Source organism: Miniopterus natalensis, chromosome 5 (assembly GCF_054644295.1).
Source record: "Miniopterus natalensis isolate mMinNat1 chromosome 5, mMinNat1.hap1, whole genome shotgun sequence".
Lineage (NCBI taxonomy): Eukaryota > Metazoa > Chordata > Mammalia > Chiroptera > Miniopteridae > Miniopterus > Miniopterus natalensis.
The window spans coordinates 38,168,198-38,178,477 of record NC_142085.1 but is presented as its reverse complement, the minus strand read 5'-3'; positions in this window follow the sequence as shown (position 1 = coordinate 38,178,477).

The window sequence follows — 10,280 nt, the reverse complement described above, 5'->3', positions numbered from 1 at the left end:
GCTGAGTTCATCCTCACACTTTTGGTAGTGTTGGCTCCCACCATCTAGATTTTATTAATATACTCTTTTTTTTCTTCTCTGTCTCTGGGAACTCTTGAATTAGCCCCATATTTGTGCAGGTAACTTTTGGTATTTCCACATAGATTTCCCACAGCCATTCTAATTCTAAACTCAGTATACCAGATAGTGAAACCATCACCATCAAGCCTATCCTATTGAATGGCACCATAGTTAGCCAATTTTGGAAGCCCCAAACTTTGGAATTCACTTAGGTTCTGCTCTCTTCTTATACTCCACATATAATCCATTAACAAGTCCAGTTTTCTTTACTTGATAAACATATCTGAATCAATTCTGCATTCTATATCTCTCGTTACCCTACCTTAATTCAGACCACTATTACTTGCCACTTAATTTCAAGACCAGCTCGTCATCTTTCAGCCTATTTGCCCTCTAATTCTTAGGTTGGAGATGGATCTTTGTAAATCTGATCATTTTATTCCTACTGAAGATCCTTTGTTTCCAACCAGCTTCTTAATATGACATAAAGATCCTTCTTGTAATGGTTTCTTCCACTTATTACTTTACCACGACTTCCCAGCCAGTGCAGTCATTCTAAACCAGCATTGTCCAATAGAAATATAACAGAAACCATATACATGATTTAACATTTTTTCAGTTGCCACGCAAGAAAATGCACACAGGTGAAATTAATTTTAATATATTTTATCTAACCCAAAATATCCAAAATGTTACTTCAACATATAACAAATATAAAAGAGATTATTAAAGATATTTTATGTTCCTTTTTTTGTACTGAGTTTTCAAAGTCCCTTGTGTATTTTACACTTATAGCATATCTAACTGACTAGCTACATTTCAAGTGCTCAGAAGCCACTATATTGGACAGCACAGTTGTAAACTATTTGCAGTTTAATTATATGCCATGGTGTGTGTCGGGAAGGAAACCAATGCCTGTTCTCACATGACTTGGCAAGCAGCAAGCCATCCACCACCTGCAAGTACCATCAGAAGGGCTACTGCACCTGTGGAACTCATTGCAGCTGCGTGAGTCCCTCTGCTGCAGCTGATGGTGCTGTGGGCTCCATGCCCCACAGTGTGCCCTTCTCTGTTTCCACAGTCCTCACCCTCTTTCCGACCTCACTACATCTATTGTGAAAACTAACGAGCCTGGGAAACGTGAGAACATTGGTACTTAGAAACCGAAATCTCTGGCATGGCTGAAGAAAAGGCTTCCCCAGGTGTGGTGAGTAACCCAGGAGGCAGTGACCCCCCAAGGAGCCCAGAGATGAAGCTGCATTTCTACCTTGATGTATTCAGGAGTGGCCTTGATTACTTAGAAGCCAACAGCTTTATGCCTTTTACTTTTGCACATGCTGCTTCCTCTTACTGAAATAAGGTCTTCCCTCACCAGCTGCCTTCTTTTACTAACCTCATCTATCCCACCTTCCTAAAACACAAAAATATAACCCAAATCATATTTGTGCTTAATCTCTGCTAGTACCTAAAGTTTTCATTTAGGCATTATTGCCTCTGTAAACTTTTCTAAACTTCCTTCTGTCCTCTAATCTTAGTTTTGAGTTACTTGGCCTCCTTTACGTCTCTTTATCATAAGTATATACACTCTTGTGTGACCTTTCTCTTCTTGGCTGGGAGTTGCCTGAATTACCATTCTTGTATCTCCAGCTCCGTCCATAGTTCAGTGCCTGACACTTAGTATGTGTTCAGTAAAAACCCAATGCATGAATGAATATTCTGTGATGTTTTCATTTGACTGACTAAGCTTTAGGAATACGTACTGTAGTTAAGATGCTTTAGAAACTGATTATGTCTTAAATTTTAAGTCTAGCATTTACTGTGATCTGACCGAGTGTCTAGGAAACCATACTTAAAATCTAAGCATAGTTTGATTTTTAAAGCAAGAGTGGGTGTCATGTAAATAAATGTAGGATAAGGAAATGCCTTAGGAATATCCTGGAACATATAAGCAGAGGAATGGAAAAATTTAGTTGGTTTGTTTCTTAATCATTTTTCTCCTTTGTAGGAGAGACGCAGTTGCAATTGTAGTTCAGCAATATTGTTTTTACCTTTATCTCATCTTAGGTTATTTTTCTTTTGGGGGGGAGAGATCTCCTTATTTATATTTTTTAATCTCTTTATTTTTGTTATACTCATCTAGCTGCCTGTTGTGTGAGCTCTTACCAGCAGCAGAGGTAACCAGGCAGCAATGTTTTATACAGAGAAGCCGAACACAGGGAAATGACAGGAACAGTTATTTTATACAGTTTTATTTCCTTGAAACCTGTCTTAAAGTCGCAGAAATCATAGGCTCATTATGATATTCCGTATACATTGGATTCTATAATTTAGATTTACATTCAGCGTCATTTGAAACTGTACATAAAGGAGGCATTCTGGTACTAAAAGAACTTAATCTTTTTTCTGACCGGTTTTGTGTGACATATACTATTTGGGGCTTTTTTTTAGGAAGAAAGTTTGTCTTTGGATGAAAAATGTCTAGTGTTAGATTTGATAAGTTTCCTAGCATTGCCATGATAGCACTCTTGGCCAGTTTTAGAAAATAAACAATTCTTAGGGGTTAGAAGTGGGCAAGACTTACAGTTTTACTTGTTTGTTTTTATATAGTACCCCTATACAGGTAGCGGAAACAAATGAACAACTGTTAACTGATCCATTCTCAGTCACAAAGAATTAGTTAGCTGAAGAACTATATATGGAATATAAATCTTCAACGTTCTATTAATCTTCATAACTTTTTTCTTTTAAGATAAAAATAATTTTATTTAGTTAGTATATTGTGAGTAGTTTATATTAGTCAAATAGAAATTATTGTGACTACAAGTGAAATTTAGTCTGAAGCCCTATTAGGCCATCTCATTTATTTATTTATTTTAAAGATTTTTTGATTTTTAGAGAGAAGGGGAGAGAGAGAGGAACAATGTGAGAGCCAGTCGATCACCCCACACACCCCCCACTGGGACCGAGCTCCCACAGCCTGGGCATGTGTATCCCAATCACCCACCAGGATTGCACCCAGCAGTAACCCACCCCCATGCAAGCGATGATGCCCTAACAGCTGAGCCATACCAGCCAGGGCGGTCATCTCAATTATTTCAAATTAACCCAGTAATAATATTCCAACTTTACTATGATAATGGTTCTGAGCAAAACCTTTTGATTTGCTAACTTTTCTCTTAGGAATTTTAGAGATTTAAGTAAGCCTTATGCAATTATTTTAAAGAGGGAAGATTTAACATTTCCTTTAAAACAGAAAGGCAAATTTTATACAATGGAACTGTTAATACTCTGTTTGGAATAGCATTGCAGAATAATCTTTTATTCCTCAAAAAATTAATAAATGGTGTTATGATTGCCATGGTGAACTAGACAGAAAAGATTTCTGTTCTCATGGTTCTTATATTTAGTGGGAGAGACAATAAATGTAAGATTATTTCCAAAAGTAACAAGGTCTGTGAAAAAAATAAAATAGTAATAACATAGAGTAACTGGGCTCACTTTAATAGAACTGTCATGGGAGCCATTTTTGAGCAAGTGGCATTTGTGCTATGAACAGGATAAAGAGGAGGACCCATCTTTGTAAAGTTCTAAGGAAAGGGCCTCTAGATAAAGGGTGCAGCAAGTAAGTAGTCTCTGAGTTGGCAACAAGCTTGGCATCTTTGAGGCACAAAAGGAGGCCACTTTGGCTGAAAAAGCAGATGCAGGGAAGAGTTGCATGAAATAAGGATGAAGAAGTAGGCAAGAAGGGCTAGATCTTGCAGGAGTTTTCAGGTTTTGTTCAGGAATATGATGGCTGTAGGAAGCCCTTGAAGGGTGTTAAGCAGGAGAGCAATGCCAGTTGATCTCGGTGTCAGGTAGCTTTTTCTGACTGGGGAAACAAGGATGAAAGCAGAATATCAACTAGGAGACTGTTGCAGAAGTTCAAGTGAGAAAAAGATGGTGGCTTGGACTAGGTTAGCAGCAGTGGGGATGGTAAGAAATCATCAAATTTGGAATATATTTGGAGATAAAACCACCTGGTTTTACAAATGGTTTGGATGTGGGATGTGAGCTTATGGAGGAATCCAGAATGATCCTTAGATTTGCAACACGAGTAATTCAGTAATGGAGGTGCCATTTAATGAGATCAGAAAAATAGGAAAGACTGGGGGCAGAAGGGAGATGGATCATGATTTCAGTTTTGGTCATGTAAGTGTGAAATGACTTTTAGATGGAGTTGTCAGATAGGAAGGTGGGTATATGAATCTGGATATCAGGGTAAAAGAAGTCTAGACGACACCACCTAAGGAGAGTATAGAGAACCAGTATGTGGTGCCTTGTGTATCCCAACATTTAGAGATCAGGAATAGGAGGAAGATTTAAAAAAGGAGATTGAGAGGAGACAGCTGGTGAGGTAGTAATAAATGGATGGCTATTGAAGGTAGGTAAGAAAAGAGTTTTTAGGAAGAGAGGAATGATTAGTCGTGTGAAATGCTGCTGTGAGGTCAGGGTACTAATAGGACAGAAAATTGGCTATTAGATTTAGCCAAGATGAACATCATGGCCTGTTTTGACAAAAGCTATTTCAGTGGGGATGAAAACTTTACTAGTATAGATTCAGAAGGACATGGTTGGAAAGGAAGTAAAGATGCTCTAGATTATAAATGAGTCTTAAAATTTTTTATTGTAAAATTGCAGTAGAGAAATTGGGTTGTAAATGCAATCGGACATGGACTCAAGCAGCAGCTCTGTTACAGCCTCTTTGTTGATAGACATGATCCTGTAGAGAGGACACAATTGCAGGAGCACAATTTTTGAGATGGAGAGAAGGTGTGGGGAAGAAGACAGATGAAAGGTTTAGCTCTAAAAAGGAGCAGAAATGCTTCTTCAGTTTTAGCAAGGAGAGGGCAACAGTGTGGGATAGATGCCCATGGAGGTGCTTCACAGGTGAGGTAGTTCTCATCTGATTGCTGATAGTGAAATGCTGAATAGGTCAGTCAGTTAAGATTCAGGAGACTTGTACTCCATTTCAGGTTTTACTAACTTAGCTCTGAGATCTTAGATAAATTGTGATCTTGGGTAAGTCACTTGTTTTTGTGGACCTCAGTTTCCTTAATCTAGTTAAAGAAAGAAGGGATTCCCAAGGGTTCCTTTCAGTGCTAAATTGTTATGTAATCTTATTAAGCTGTCGTACTTTGTTTTTTATGCTTTATAAGAAAAATTAATAGTTATCATTCTAATAGTTGCCTTACCTCATCTTTATTTCTTATTTTTTGGCCTAATATTTCATGTCTTTTTTTTTTTTTTTTAACTTGCTAACTTTTGTTTGCCCATTTGCTTGTTTAAACTGTTTTTCTGACATCATTGTCAGCCAGGCCATGATGTTTTTATAAGGACTAAGGATCAAGTTTTTAAAAGTGACTTTTCACAAGTGTTTAAGTTTTTATTCTCTAGGAAGGCTTAGATCCTTGGGTTGCTATATTTCCTAAGGAATACTACTTGTTTGTTTTCATGAAGAGTACAGGTGATACAAGTATATGTAAGTTAGAAATACCTGGCTTATTTTTATTTTTAAAAAATATATCTTTATTGATTTCAGAGAGAGAAAGGAAGAGGGAAAGAGAGAGATAGAAACATCAATGATGAGAGAGTCATTGATCAGCTGCCTCCTGCACAGCCCCGACTGGGGACTGAGCCCACAACACGGGCATGTGCCCCTGCTGGAAATCAAACTGCCATATCCTGGATCCTAGGTCGATGCCCAACTGCTGAGCCACACCTGGCCAGGCCCCTATTTTACTTTTAAGTAGATCCTAAATAATCAGAAGTTTGGCACAGGTAAAGTATTCTCTAGTGTTCCTGGAGCTATTCTTGAATTTGTTGTCACTATTAAGAAAGTGTTCTCATATAATTAGCATGTAATATTTTTAGGGAATATATAAAGGATACATCCGTAATTTATTGTGACTGTTTCTAAATTGTTTCTCTTTGATGGAAGAGCCCTAGAGCAGGGGTGGAGAGCCTTTTTTCTGCTAAGGGCCATTTGGATATTTATGACATTCAAGGACCATACAAAATGATCAACTTAAAAATTAGCTATGAAAAAAGCTCCTAGATTTACTGAATTTCGAGTCCCGCCTGTGGTTGCTTTGGCAGGGACAGACCAAATGATATATATATAGCCCACGGGCCGGATGTTCCCCACCCCTACCCTAGAGGAATTCATAGTGTGTTCTTGCTCTTCTTGGTTTCCTCGTTGTCTCAAATGGCACCTGCATCATCAGTAATTTTTTGTTGAACTAATGGGTACATGAATAGTAGTTTCATGGGCTTTGAAAAAATGATTGCTTATGTCAAGTTGTCATAAAAGGGTAAGAAAAATTGTTAGAAAGAATTGGCTTTAAAATGACATATTTGCTGTTAATGATGTAGATCTGACCATATGCATTTGTTTTCTCTCTCTTTGGAGACAACACTAAAATAATATTAAAGAAAAAAAGAACAAACGTATAGCAATGAAGGAGTGATAGAGGATTCTCAGTAGATGAGCCAATTACAACACATTTCTGAAAGAGGCAAAAAACAGTGATAGATGAAACAGATTAGAACAGAGAAAATTGTGTCCTAAAATATTCAAGAGGGAACTGCAGCAGAGAGAGATTCTGATGTATCCAACAGAATCTCAAAAGAATCTGAGCGAATCTTGGGATTTAAAGTCAGAGAAAAAAGATGATTGAAAATGGAAACGAAGAATAATTGAAAAACTACATATGAAGTAGTTTTGCCTTCTTTCCCACCCAAGCCCATGTACAGTGACAGTCAGGGTAATACTCCATCCTACACCTCTCCCTCCCTTCCCCATCATAAATACAGAGGTGATTTCTTCTGGAAATAAAAAACAAACACAAGAAGCACAAAAAGAAAAAGAGTTGCCCTGGTGGACATTTGTGTCAAGATAATCCCTCCTCATTCTAATTTTTAGGGAGCCACCTTTATAATGACTGATTCTCTGCTGTTCATCCTCAAGCAAAGTGTGCCTGTCAGGAAACTCTACTCACTTGTACCTGGTTTCCATTCATTCTTCCTTTTTCTTCTTTCAAGTATCAGTGGACAACCAAAACTTAATTTCAAAGAAATAAAAACAGCAATATATATAAATAAAATTCCTAAGGCAAACAGAAAAAAAATGTCACCATGTGAAACAATTTCTGGATCAGAAGAGACCTTAAAATGCCTCTTTAGTTTTTTCAGAGGAATGAAAATGTATTGCCTCTGTAAAGCAAGAACAGAATAATTTTTAAAAATCAGAGCAAGAGAGAGTTCTTGGGAATTAAAATGTTTGCACAAATTAAAAAAAATAACTTGGATGATTTAGAAGGTAAATTGAGTAAATCTCTTTGAAAATAGTACAGAAAGAAAAAGGGTGTGTCTGTTATTTAACCAGTGGAAGTTTCAAAAAGAGTAAACAGTTATCAAAAAGGTAACATAACATTTCTGGTACTTAAAGATACAAGTTTCCAGATTAAAAGGAAGAGGGAGAGAAAAGGGCAATCAGTGAAAAAGACCTATCTCTAGGCACATCATTGTGAAATTTCAGTATACTAGGAGGGAAAAGCCTAAAAGCTCCTGAAGGAGGAAAAAAGATAACTTATAAAGGAATGAGAAACAGATGAGCATAACTACAGTGTAAACTCCATAAGGGCAGGCATTTTTTTGTTCTCATTATTGTTACATAGTGAGAGCTCAAAAAAAAAAAAAAAATGCTGATTAAAAGAATGACTACCACATCTCACAAGCACCTCTGAGGGTTTAGAAGAGTGGAACAGTGCCTCCAGAGTTCTGAGAGAAAATGACTTAGAATTCAGAACCTCTGAAAACTATCAAGTATGAGGACAAAGCAAAAGCATTCTCAGGTATGCCAGGACTCGGAACATTTACCTCTTAACCCGAATACTCTTTCTGGAGAAGGTATTTGAGGATATGAACTAGTAAAATGATAATGAAAACTAATAAAGATGATGGTGTAGGCTACTAGAAATGGTGGGTTAACTCCTGAGTACAGTAAAAGTAATTCCAGGATGACAGCTGTGCAACAGGTCTAGAAAGTACTTGGATTAAGTTAGAATAGGAAATCTCTGGTCTCCATGAAAAATACTGTAAGGGGAAGAATGGAATGGAATTTAGGTTGTAGATAGAATGACTTAAACTGGTGATGACTTAAACTGTAGATATCGGTGATGATAAGAGGGATGCATTTTGCTTTCAATTAGGGGAAAAAAAGGACAATTAGTAATTCTAAGGAGAAAATCCTGCATAACCAACCTGTAGTTGCATATTTTCACCATTTAAAATGAGGTGTTAATTAAATCTTCATCTTTCATAGTCTAAAATTGCTAATTCAAGAAATTTATAAGCATAAAAGTAGAAGCCATTAAAATAGTTGTCCCAGGGATCAGGACTTGGATTTTGGGGTAGTGGATATTTCCTTTCTTTAAAAAATGTTTTTATTGATATTTTGGAGAGGAAAGGAGAGTGAGAGAGATAGAAACATCAATGAGAGAGAAACATCAGTGGGCTGCCTCCTGCACTCCCCCTACTGGGGATGGAGCCCAAAACCCGGGCATGTGCCCTGATCAGGAATCAAACTGGCGACCTTTTTGGATGATGCTGAGCCAACTGAACCACACTGGCCAGGCAAAATTTCCTTTATTTATTTATTTTTTAAAACTACATGCATATATTTGGGGTGGGAAGAGTGCTGATGCATGAGACGAGTGGCAGGTAATGTTTTGTGGATTCTTACCCTTTGCAATGAAAACTTAAGTAGCACCTCTGACTTAGATGATTGAGCTACTTCTGTTATATACATATAAATGAAATAACCTTCATCTATAAATCAACTTTTAAATATATTATTGGAATTAAAACTGACAAGGAACATGAATCAGAATTTACTGAGCATTTCGTATATTTGAATTGTAAATATAATTGTTGATATTTATTGAGTGCTTATTGTGTGATAGTGATTGAATTATCTCATTGAATCATTACAACAATTCTCTAAAGTTACTATGTTATTCCTGTTTTATAAATGAGAAAATTGAAATTCAAATTTAGATTGAGAAGTTGGGTGACTTCTCCAGATTTACATAGCCAATAACTGGCGGAGTCATTTAATTGCTCTAGTCCATCCTTTTTGTCTAGACAATTTTTAAATGTGTAAATATTTTCTTTCATGACTGCAGGCCAATTTACATATTTTTTTAAATATTAGTGTTTGTCAGAATAGCTGATTTCAGATCCAATAACTAATTGTAACAAAGAATGAGATCGATTGTCAGGCACTAAATACTAATTAGTTTTTAAAAGTATTATATGAGCACGGATTTAAACATATCTGATGTGTTTTAATCCTTTGCTGATATAATTCGTATTGATGGTGAATTTGTTCCATCTTTTGCTAGGATGAGCTCCTTCAAGTTGGCTCCTGAGCCCTTTTGACACTGTCTAGTGTCTGATAGCTTCCTTTCTGGTATAACCCCATTTCTGGATCTGTAGATTTATCTTATATACTTTCTCCCTCAGATGTGGAATAAGATATTTTACTGGGAGCATTATTTCCTTTTAAAGGGAAGTAGTATCTTGACACATCTGGGTGCTAGGAATATTCTTTGCAATTTGTCTCTTGTTTTAGGATTTTTCAATGAACAGAGCAAGGAAATAGTTTTTCTTAGTATAAAATCCATCATAAATTCATAATTACACTCCTGATTCAAATTTTGGACTACAGAGTTTTAAAAGCCCTTATTAGCTTATATTTGTTTCTTCCTATGTTGAAAAAAATGCACTTTTTTTTGTTGGTAGGATATATCTAACTAGGGATATAAAATCAAATCATTATTTTAAAATCATTTGAACTGGCTAATCTGTGTGGTTTTGCCACAAACTGTATATCTAGTTAGATTGATTTATTTCATTTTCTTTATAGGAATTGCTTTTAAAATCTAATTTTTAAAAATTATAATTTCCATATATAAGTCTACAAGTCTAGCTCCTATCCCTGCCCTAAACTTTGCTTCCTCTGTTCCCCCAAAGCTGTTTGTTTAATCAGCTAGCCAGCAGTAAATGTGGCTTTTAAATTAATTAAAATTCAAGTAATTAAAAATTTGTTTCTCAGTCTCAGTTGCCACATTTTAAGTGTTGAATAGCTACATGTGGCCATCTTCTATATTGGTCAGCAC